Consider the following 11,241-nt stretch of genomic DNA (forward strand, 5'->3'; position numbering starts at 1 on the left):
CGATTAGCAACAGTTGCAACCAAGGCTTGAGGAATCTCTTTCAACACGTATAGGCCATTCTCACAAACACCTTTAGCCAGAACTCTTTTTGTTTTCCGATCCTGAATATGAAAGTAAGGTTGAGATAAAAGCACATCAACCGAATAATCAGATCTTAGTTTGCTGACCGACAATAGTTTCTTTGTCAAATTTGGAATGACCAAAACATCTTTTAATTTAATACGATCAGAAATAATCGAAGTACCCGTGTGAGTAATGGGAAGCGACATACCATTGCCAAAAACAACACCATGATTACCTTGATAAGGAGCGGATTGATGAAGAGAATCAAACTCAGGAGTCATGTGAGCTGTAGCACCCGAATCAACATTCCAGTCCGGTGTGTTGTTTGTAACGTGACACTGGGCATGAAAGGCTTTAGCCAAGGACTCATCATAGGACGAGTGTTGCCTAGCATATTTGTAAAGATCCGGACACGAAGTTGCATAGTGACCATAGTTCTTGCATATTTGGCATAGGGGAGAACGTTTTTCAAATGAACGTCCACGACTATTTGAAGAACCCCCACGATCACCAGAATACCCCCCACGATGGTTGCTGCCCCGGTGATTGTTTGACCGATTTCGAGAAGAAGAGGAGCCTCCCCAATTATGTTGAGCCGTGAAGGCAGCGGGGATGAAGTACCCCCGTGAATGGTAGACAGAAATATCTCGTGACTCTCAGCTTGAGTTACGAGATCACGAAACTGAGGAGCGGATCTGGTGATCCGAATGGAGACCGGAAAATTTTCGAAAGCGGGACCAAGACCACAAAGATACCAGTGGAATTTATCCATCTCGAGCACCGGGTGACCAATGGCGGCTAACTGATCACAAATACCTTTGAACTTCCGACTATATTCGATGACAGATGAGTTACCCTTGGTGATTTGGCGAAGAGTATCTCGAAGAGAATAGATACGTTCCACTGAAGAGTTGCTAAAAGCCGACTCTAAAGCAAGCCAAATATTTCGAGCACCCGAGATGCCTAAGACCTCTGATTCAACCTCCTCTGTTAAGGATGCATTGAGAATGATTACTGCCTTTTGGTCTTTTGCTAACCAGGGGGACAGATCTGGATTAGAGACGATTTTGTTTTCCACAGTGATGGTGGAAGCCGGCTGGGCTGCAGTACCATCGACATGTCCAAGGAGAACTTGAAAGGCAAAGATGGGAAGCATGTGGTTTTTCCACACCAGGTAATTGGTAGGGGTAAGTTTGATTGTAACTAAATGGAGAAGGGTACTCATTGAGAGTGATGCCGAGTTAGTTATAACAGAGGAGGATTCGGCCATGATTGTGAGAAGTAAGGAAGAAGAAAGGCGGCAAGATTAGGGTTCGGTGAGGAAGAGGACCGAATTATATGGTTGATACCATGAAAACTTATGATAAAATCAACCTACATAGTTGAGTGATTGTATTCCACAATATATACATGTATGATTACATAAAACTCTCCACAAATCAAGGAAGAGTTGACAAAGTAAAAAAGGAAATACAGTACGTTACAGAAATAACTAGAAGTCCTATTTTACTCCAATAGTACGTAAGCAAAAGATTAAAACACGAGCCGGTGTTGCGTATGCCATGGCTATACAGTATACACCTTTTTTTTTACATAAACATAACTATAGAAGTATTATTTCATGTTATTTAATGTCATGATCGATTAAATGTATAAAAATTCCAAAATGGCTGCCAAGTTGAAAATCTACTTATCATAAAATAGAATACATCAATATATTTGTTTATTTTGTCGATGAATTTTGAACATTCAAATTTTGGTACAGGTGTTTGTATGTATTTAGATTTTCGGCATATTAAGAGTGACCTTTAATTTCTAAGGTTAGGCAGATTCAAAGGAGTATTTTGTCTTTGTATTGACATGAGAAATTTTGTGAGTTTGACATGAGAAAATTGTTTAGCAAGATCAAAATATAATTCTAGAACAAGTCAACATAAGTTTTAATTCTATGTTTTTTAATATGGTAAAGGAAATCAAAATTACGGAAGCATGGCAACATTAATATCAGAGTAATTCATTTATCCTATTATAAAACTCGAATAAGAGAGAATCAAAGAGACTTTTGTCAAGTGATACCAAAGTGTTGGATAATGTTTTGTCTTTTTAAATTGTGAGAATTCAAATATCGTCTTTATAAAAACGGTGTGATAATTCAAAAGGAGGGTTGGATTTGTGTTTAAAAGAAATGAGAGAGAGAGAGAGAGAGAGAGAGAGAGAGATTAGCATAAGAGGCAGGTTGTTGTGAGGAGTTAAGACTATTGGCAATGAAGGCGTGGTGGTGGTGGTGGTGGTGGTGGTGGTGGGGTGGGGGGGATAGAATAAAAATTGTCCATGTGTTTTGGTATCGATTTGGTACCGACACTCGCTATATATCAAAAGAAACACAGAAAACTCAAAAACTAAAAGTATAAGTATCGGTTCGGTTTGTTTTGGTATCGACACTTGGTATAGCAGCCGAAAGATAACCAAAAAATAAAGTAGTGATATGACAAAAAAGATATCGACGCGTGATTTACATCGATCGAAAACTATAAAAAGCGAATACCGATACATATTCCGATATAAGATACTGGTATTGTTGTTGTTTTGACAGTATCGGTTTAGTTCGTCATAGTACCAGCACTCGATATAGCTTCAATACCAACAAATTACTCTATTGTGAATGTAACTCTTTTCAACATAATCTATACCAAAACGACATAACAATAATATACTTCAACTTCTTTAAATATGTTAATGAATGCAAGCAAGTAGAAAAAAATCTAATAACTAAAAATAAAATGGGTTAAAGATGTATATTGTTTACCGTATAAGTGTTGAGATTAAAAGTTATTAGAAGTTTTAATCATATGTTTTTATTAAACTATATCTTTCGTAACATAATCAGCAATATCGTTAAACATGTAACATTATCAATCATATCATTAAATAAGGCCTGAAATCAATTTATCAAACTCTTGACTAAAAGACTTTTCAATATCGATAGTGACACAAATAATAATGAGACGACTTATAAGACTCGTAGTATGGAAATTTGAAAATTCCTATATCAAAATCTTCGTTTTCATTCAAGATAAGCTTGATAATATAGTACCACATTAATTAAATTTTAATGGCGTATTCTTAAAAAAAAAATATACACAAATGCGTCACGTGTTATGTTATAATTTCTTTATAGCCCCTAAGACCATGTGTAGTCGTAAAGCTCCACATCAAGGGGTTATGCGCCACGTGGCGCCCAGTCAGAGTTATGGTTTTGTACAAAAAACAAATGTAGTCATAACTTGGAGGGGGCGGTGTTTCCAGAGTTATAAAGCCTCCATATCCGCGTTGTATCTAAAACGCACAAAAAAAATCAACATAACGCAGGGGGGGGGGCGGTGTACCCCCTGCGTTTTCACCCAAAACGCTAGGCACAACGTGCCACTACACCTGGTCTAAGTACTAAAAATTACACATCTTAAAGAATTGACACTTTGCAACAAATTTATTACTTCACACTAACAAAGGTTAAAAAAAATTACTATTATAGTAAAAGACTGCTATTAATTACATGATAATATAAAAGAAAATAATACGTACTAAACCTTTGTTGCACCACCACCAATACCATCGCCACATTCGGTCTTGCAATCCCCTATGCAATTCTATATTTCAAATTGGCATTGTCGGGACGAGGGGTGGTCACATAACGAGAAGGCAATGTTGCAAGTTTAAGGTTTAATATATGTTATGTTATGTTATGTTAGTGATATGAAGTGCGAGGAGGGGTCGATGAGGGACGGGTTGAGGATGGCTGAGGGGTGGTGAGGTTTTAGGGGTGACGAGATTAATCAGGGTCGTTCGATCATGCATGTTGACGATTAGGAGAGAAGTAAGTTATTAAATTTCAATAAAAATGGTAAATTTGTCATTCTAACACGCAAAAAATGTCATTATTAAATGTCAAACACGCAAAAAATGTCACATCTTTTGGACTAAAGGTAAAAATTGTATTAGATTAGGACATTATTTGAAATCTAAGAAAACTATATAGACCATTTGTGTACTTTTCTCTTGTATATATATGGATGGCAGATAGTGAAATTTAATAAACCCGAAGTCATGACAACAAAGCTTCTGTTACTTGGTTTACTTATAAATCTTCTCATAGTCAAAGGTTTGCTCTCTTTCGTTTTTAATCAAAAACAATTGTTTGTGTAATAATGTGTGTGTATATACGTATTCACACTTGTATAAACGAAGTTAAAATTCTCTCTAAAAGCAATCTCTCTGTATTTTAAGATTGAGATTGATATGTCTATAGACTATATTACACTATTCTCGAACTCTACTAATAGCTTTGTTATTGTTGAAATCATACCGGACGTTATTGATTAATTGGTTGATTGACTTGTATAGGGAAAATTTGCGTAGGTTCTACACATATGTAAGCTACGTTTACGCAATATAACTTACAAATGTTAAGTTATGTATATATATAATCAAACTTGTTCATTTTTTTAACTTTCATAAAGTGATAAAAGATATATAAACATTGCATTTCAACTATTTTTTAATGAAAAAAATTTAAGATTACATGTTCTCGCAATATACAATAGTTAGTCTTTATAGATCTCTTCCATATATATAAACACGTAAAAGAATGATAAATAACATTTTGATGATTGTTTGAATATAGATACGCAATCGGTAGGAGTATGCTATGGCAGAAATGGCGACGGTTTGCCCTCCGAACGAGACGTCATAAGCCTTTACCAACGAAACGGCATAACCAAGATGCGGATCTATGACCCGAATCCAGCAAGTCTTGAAGCACTAAGAGGAACCAATATCGAACTCATGATTGGCGTCCCTAACGACGCTCTTCAATCGCTCAACGATCAAAATGCTGCTAACACATGGGTTAGAAACAACATCCAAAGGTACAGCAATGTTCGGTTTAGATACATAGCCGTCGGCAGGGGCGGACCCACATAGTTCCCATCGGGGTCCCGGGACACCAATGTTTTTTAAAAATTACTTAGAGATGATATATTAAATTTTGTAAGGACCCCATAAAAATTAATACTTGGAACCCATACTATAAAGGCTGAACTAGTCTAGTGGAAAGTCCCTTGTTTTTTCTTTGAGAGGTTGCAGGTTCAAGCCTCACCATACCCAATTTTTGTTGTTTTTTTAATATTCTAGTCAATATTAGTTATTTAGTTAGGGTATTTGTGTTTTTTCTTTAGTTTATCCCATATAACCATTATCACTTTAGTTTATCCCATATAACCATTATCACCATGCAACATATATAATGACAACATGAGTTTTACATATACTTAAATTATTTATCTTGTGTATGTATATTATAATTAATCATTTATTTGTGTAAGAGTTAGTTTTTCATGTCTTGGTTATTCATGTAAGACCATATATATATATAGCTTACGCTTATGTTCTTCGGGTATGAATAAAAATGAATTAAAAGTATATGTTCTATCTAGTTTCTAATCTATATTCTTTCTACTTACTCGTTTCCAATGACACCATATTTTCGTGTTTTATTATGTTCCTCGTCTCGACCCGACCCGAATAACGACCGACCCAAAAATTTTGTAAACCGGAAAAATTGGGACCCCATTGGCAAAAAATCCTGGGTCCGCCACTGGCCGTCGGTAATGAAGTTGACCCGAATAACGGGAACAGTCAATACGTACGCTTTGTACTCCCGGATATGCAAAATGTTTATACCGCTGTTTGAAATGCGGGTCTCGGTAACCAAATTAAGGTGTCGACCGCAACCTACACCGGGCTCCTAGGGACCTCGTTTCCACCTAGTGATGGCGCGTTTCGTGACAACGTTCGAGGGTTTATCGGACCGATAATAACATTTCTAGCACAAAACAACCAACCAATGTTAGCCAATATCTACCCTTATTTTAGTGACCCGGGGAGGAATCTCCCATACGCGTTGTTCACCGCGTCCCAACCCGTGGTGACTGACCCTAATAACGGTCTACGATATTCCAACCTCTTTGATGCCATCTTGGACGCGCATTACGCGGCCCAAGGGCGCCTTGGAGGTCAGAATGTTGAGATTGTTGTGTCCGAAAGTGGGTGGGCATCAAGTGGTAGTCCATTGGCGAATACGGGAAATGCGGGAATTTATTATAGGAACTTGATCGCGCATGTTAGAGGGAGCGCGGGCACGCCATTGAAGCCGGGACGGTCTATAGAGACGTATTTGTTTGCGATGTTTGATGAAAGCAGGAAACCTGGAAATGAGGAAGAGAGACATTTTGGGATCTTTACACCAAGTCAACAACCCAAGTATGGTCAACTCAACTTCAATTAGAAGTTAGAACCAGTTGATCAAGATTTATGATAATAATAAGAATGTGAAATAAAATATCTTGCATTTTATCCCTAGTTAGCAAGTTGAAAATGGATTAATAAAGGGTTGGTTTGTTGTGTATCAATTGATTGAGGCTCAAAAGTTATTTTATATGGTCTTACATGTATTTCTGTTGATATACCACAAAATGAAGTGCAAGACACACAAGTACACAACATAATTCATAATACAACCAGACCTTTGACTTTAGCAAAATGATCTTGAGTCTTGACTTTTAAAAGTTAGTAACCAATTAACGAGTGGCATGTTTCATGACGCAACATATTTCCATCATGGCGTAGTTAGAGCCTAGAGGTAAGGTGAACATCCAAATCGGATCCAATAACTGTTTGGTTTAAATGGGTTCCAAGTTGATCCGATCCGGCAGTTCGAAATTGACTTGAGAACATATCCCTTTTGGGACGGTCTGGTTTTGATTTTGTTTGACTCGATCTGAACTAAAATCAATTTGGTTTAGCCAATGTCTGGTTTTGTGCACCTTGGGGGGGGGGGGTTGTCAACCGGGCCGGGTTTGCCTGAAACCGTAATTGGATAGTTTTGGAAATTCAAACCAGAGGACTGGACCATTAACGAGTGGGTCGGTCTCAGATTGGGTTACGAACGAATTTATGTTGGGCCTGCGTCGTTGTTGGGCTAATATGTTTGTAGGACGGGCACTTGGGCAGATAATAATTTGGGTCAAGTGACGAATTGGGTCAGATCAAAACTTGGGTCGACATGAATGTTCAAATCCGTGATAATTATCCATCAGGGATTAGATTATAACAAAAGAAATTCAATTAATATAGCAAAACAAAACAAATTGTAAGCTTTGATTTCGTAACATACTATTGATTTGCAAAACATCATGTTAACAATTTGATATAATCATATTCAATGCAATATGATAAAATAAATTTTCAAACCTTCATTATTCCTTATGAGTTAATGGGCCTGCCCTTGTATTTCTCAAGTTTGAGCCGAATGGTTAATTGGGTTGGGCTGGAAACTTGCAAAACTATATTTGTCACATTTACAAAAAAGTTACCATCGTATGAAGCCATGATTAATAGAGGTGTACAAAAAAACCGAACCGAACCGGTTTTAAGCAAACCGAAAACCGGTTTCCAAACCGACCCAAACCGCCAATTGCATGACAGGTTCCACTTCAAATCTATCAAACCGGTTTTAAAACCGAACCGGTTTGAGGAAAACCGGTTTATAAACCAAACCGAACCGGTGTGACCAGTTCGGCCTATCAAGCTTCTAAACCGGTTTATAAACCGAACCGGTTTGAGTCAACCCGATTTTGACCAGTCGTTGACCAAACCGGTTCGGTTTAGGTTTAAAACCGGTTTTGTACACCTCTAGCCATGAACGTTCCATCATTTTAGCTTTAATAAGCTCCAGGAGTACAAGTTTTAGTAGCATATTATATATAGAAATTTGCATAATAAAAGCGAGTCAACGTATTTTGATTGGACACATATTTTTTATTGACAAACATAAAGGTGTGCATGGTCCATTTGGGGTGATATTGGGGTTAAACCGAACCAAAATTGAAAGTTCGCTTTTAGGTTTTGAAAACCATTTGATTTTAATTTTTCGTTTCTCAAGATGGATTCGATTCCTTTCTGTTTTTCTTATTCTACCATTTGGGTTTCAAATTTTGGGTAAAAAAAATGACGCAAAAATAAATTACTTTACATTCAACGATAAAAAGTATAAAGCAAAACAAACATTCAGGTAAAACGAGTTAATCCATCCAACAAGCAAAAGATAGTCGATAACGTTAAATTACAAAAAACAAATACGTTTAACAAATATAAACCCTAATGCCGCTTACGGGTTCGATTACTTTTTTTTTTTAACTTTCACCGGTTCGGTTTAGATTTTTCCACTCTATAGGTTGGTTTGGTATTTTTTTTTTCTTTTAACATATTCGGTTATGATTTTGGGGGATGAGTACATGCAAACTGAAACCGATTCAGAATTCTAGTTTTTGAGAAAACATAAACCAAATCAACGTTTTTGTGTTGGGTTAATTCGGTCATCTATTTAAGTTAGGGATAAACTCTTAATAATAATGTAAACTTGACTATTATACATCTCTAATTGTACAAACACAGATACTGCCGTAAGACGCGGGTAACAATACTCGTTAGATTGTTTTGACGTTGATTAATCATCTCTATTATTTAAGCAATAGTCAATGGATGGATCTAGTGGACCAATAATTAAAAAACAAATATGAGCTAGAAAACGTGAAAATCCTATGTATATTATTGTTAGATGTGATTTTTGTTTGTAAAAGTACAACACACTTAGAAAAGCCGATTACTTGGTTATTTTGTGTTATTTAGGTTCCTTGTTCAATTTTATCTATCCAAAACCTCAAATGTTTGGCAAGTTAATAATCTGCTTGTCATAAACTAGAATACATCAACGTATTTGTTTATTTTGCCATCGGAATTAAGTTTGATCATTCAAATTTAGGTATAGATGTTTGTTTGTATTTAAACATAAGAGTGACATTTTATAAGGTTAGGCAGGATCCAAAGGGGTTTTTTTGTCTTTGTGTTGGAATGATAAAATATGTCAATATGTCATGTGGCGGCATGAGAAATGTGCATAAAAAACAAAATAAAATTTTAGAAAACGTTAACGTAAGTTTTAAGTTTTCTTTGTTTTTTTTTTCTTGTTTCTTTTTAATACGGGGAACGAAAACAAAATTACAAGAAATTAAATGCATTAAATTTACTTATACTTTTAAAATCAAACATTTTAAGACCATAGTTTCATCTAGCACACATTTTAGGGTCCATATAACACTTTACTTTAGGGTATGTATGTTTATATTGTAATTTTAATATCCATACTATCATTTCTTTCTTTGGTTTTGCTCCCATTAACATATATCGTGTACCTCCATGAACAAATACACACATGAGTTTATGAAAGATCAAATTAAAAAAAAAAACAAAAACAAAAAGAAAACATGCACACGAACCTACAAACAGACACACCCCACACTCGATTGGCAAACAACCACACACAACGAAACAAAGGTCGTCTTTAATAAATGGCTATAATTACTATTTAAGAAATAACATATATCCTTTAGTCAGATAAGAAAACAGATCAAGAGTATTATTGACATAAAATAAGGACCATATATGCAAATTCTAAAAAGAAAATAACAAACTCGCAAATGGATTTACACATGACCATCTATATGATTTACTTACTCTTATGTTTATTAATTTTTATTCATCATATAAACTTGTACTTTTTTATCTTAATTTTACTTATTATTAAGTTATGGACTTATGGTAAATATTTTCAATAATTAACATATCGTATAACACACGTATAAACATAGTTACATAGTTCAACGGAAAATAAGTTCAAAATTTAAATTGGATTGCATGTTTGAACTTTGAAGGGTTTATAGTACTTAGCAAGGTTTTAGATAAATTATATAATTTTATTAATTTACTTTGAGATATAACTTATAAGAAACTAAGAAAGCATTCTTCTTTTAACAATTTATTCAAAATGAATTGGTTTTTGGATAAATTAGGGTAATTTTAGTTCAAACTAGTATTCACGCCCCTTGGAAAGTCGATTACTTATTTGTTGTTAGGCTTATGGATTTCCCAAGGGTATTAGGGATCCGTTTATAAACTTGTATGGTTAAATATTACATGTTCTAATTCTCGTTACTTAAAATTCGATCTTAAATTTAGCATATAGACCAAATTGAAAATAAAGTGTTAAAAGTATATACTTTAGTTAGCTTCAACTTATTATAACACAAATTTCTATCATTGATCACATCGAATCTATGCATTTTATGTGGAGTATTTGAAGAGACATGTTGTCATCAATTCGTATCGTGAAGTTGCACATTTGGTTTTGGACCATTATAAGCCAATGGCTTAAGATCCAAACGATATGCACGCGTGCATTCTCATTAAAAGACATATTCAACTATTAGAAATATGTTTTTGGGTGTAACAGGAAAAATAATTAAAGAGATTATAAGGATAACATGATGATGCACTTGGAAAAGCTCGGAATAACAAAAATTTTTAACAACAAATAATCCACCATTCAAAAGATCATGGAAGACACTAAGGCCACTGATTTCTAATGGGTGGCTTGTAGAAATATATACAAAAGTTGTCACTAAAAAATGGATTAGTAGTTTTAGTTGGATATTTTTTTTATTCAACGTTATCACTCATAACATTAATCAATGGTATCGTTAAAACTCTTGACTAAAAGACATTTCAATCTCTCTAATAGTAATGGAACGACTTAAAAGACTCGTGTAGAAATCAGCTATGGCAAAATTCTCATTTTCTTTTATTAAAATAATAAAAGTTTAGATAATTGTAGCACATAACTTGAATTTGACTGGTATATTTTAAAATAAAAATTACACAAAAAGGTTTGTGGGTTTGTGGTATGTTCGAATTTGGATATATATACTAGAGGTGTTCAAAACTATCCGAATTATCCGACTATCCGTATCCGAACTATCCGAAAATTCGGATTCGAATTCGGATAGTAGTTTTATGATTTTTCGGATATCCGAATCATCCGAATTAATCGAATTATCCAGTATTTTAATTTTAATATTTTTTTAATTTATTTTATATTATACACAAACCCTAACCTAATATATCATAACATTAACAGTTTAACACATCTCCTCTCTCTCATTCAAACATAGCGGCGCCCTTCTCTCTCTCACAAAAACATAGCAGCGGCGCCAGCCACCGTCTCCG

The 11,241-nt window shown here is 34.9% G+C and overlaps 1 protein-coding gene and 1 pseudogene across 1 annotated transcript in view; one reads left to right on the forward strand and one right to left on the reverse strand.

Annotated features, from left to right (window-relative positions):
* LOC143623015 (uncharacterized) overlaps nt 1–11,241 on the reverse strand; it is a 165,490-nt gene that overhangs the window by 105,666 nt on the left and 48,583 nt on the right. The window lies entirely within an intron of this gene.
* LOC143623013 (glucan endo-1,3-beta-glucosidase-like) lies at nt 4,168–6,445 on the forward strand (annotated as a pseudogene).

This window comes from Bidens hawaiensis, unplaced genomic scaffold, assembly GCF_021521415.1.
Source record: "Bidens hawaiensis isolate Kalapana, Puna unplaced genomic scaffold, B.hawaiensis_p1.1 tig00003244_1, whole genome shotgun sequence".
Taxonomy (NCBI): Eukaryota; Viridiplantae; Streptophyta; class Magnoliopsida; order Asterales; family Asteraceae; genus Bidens; species Bidens hawaiensis.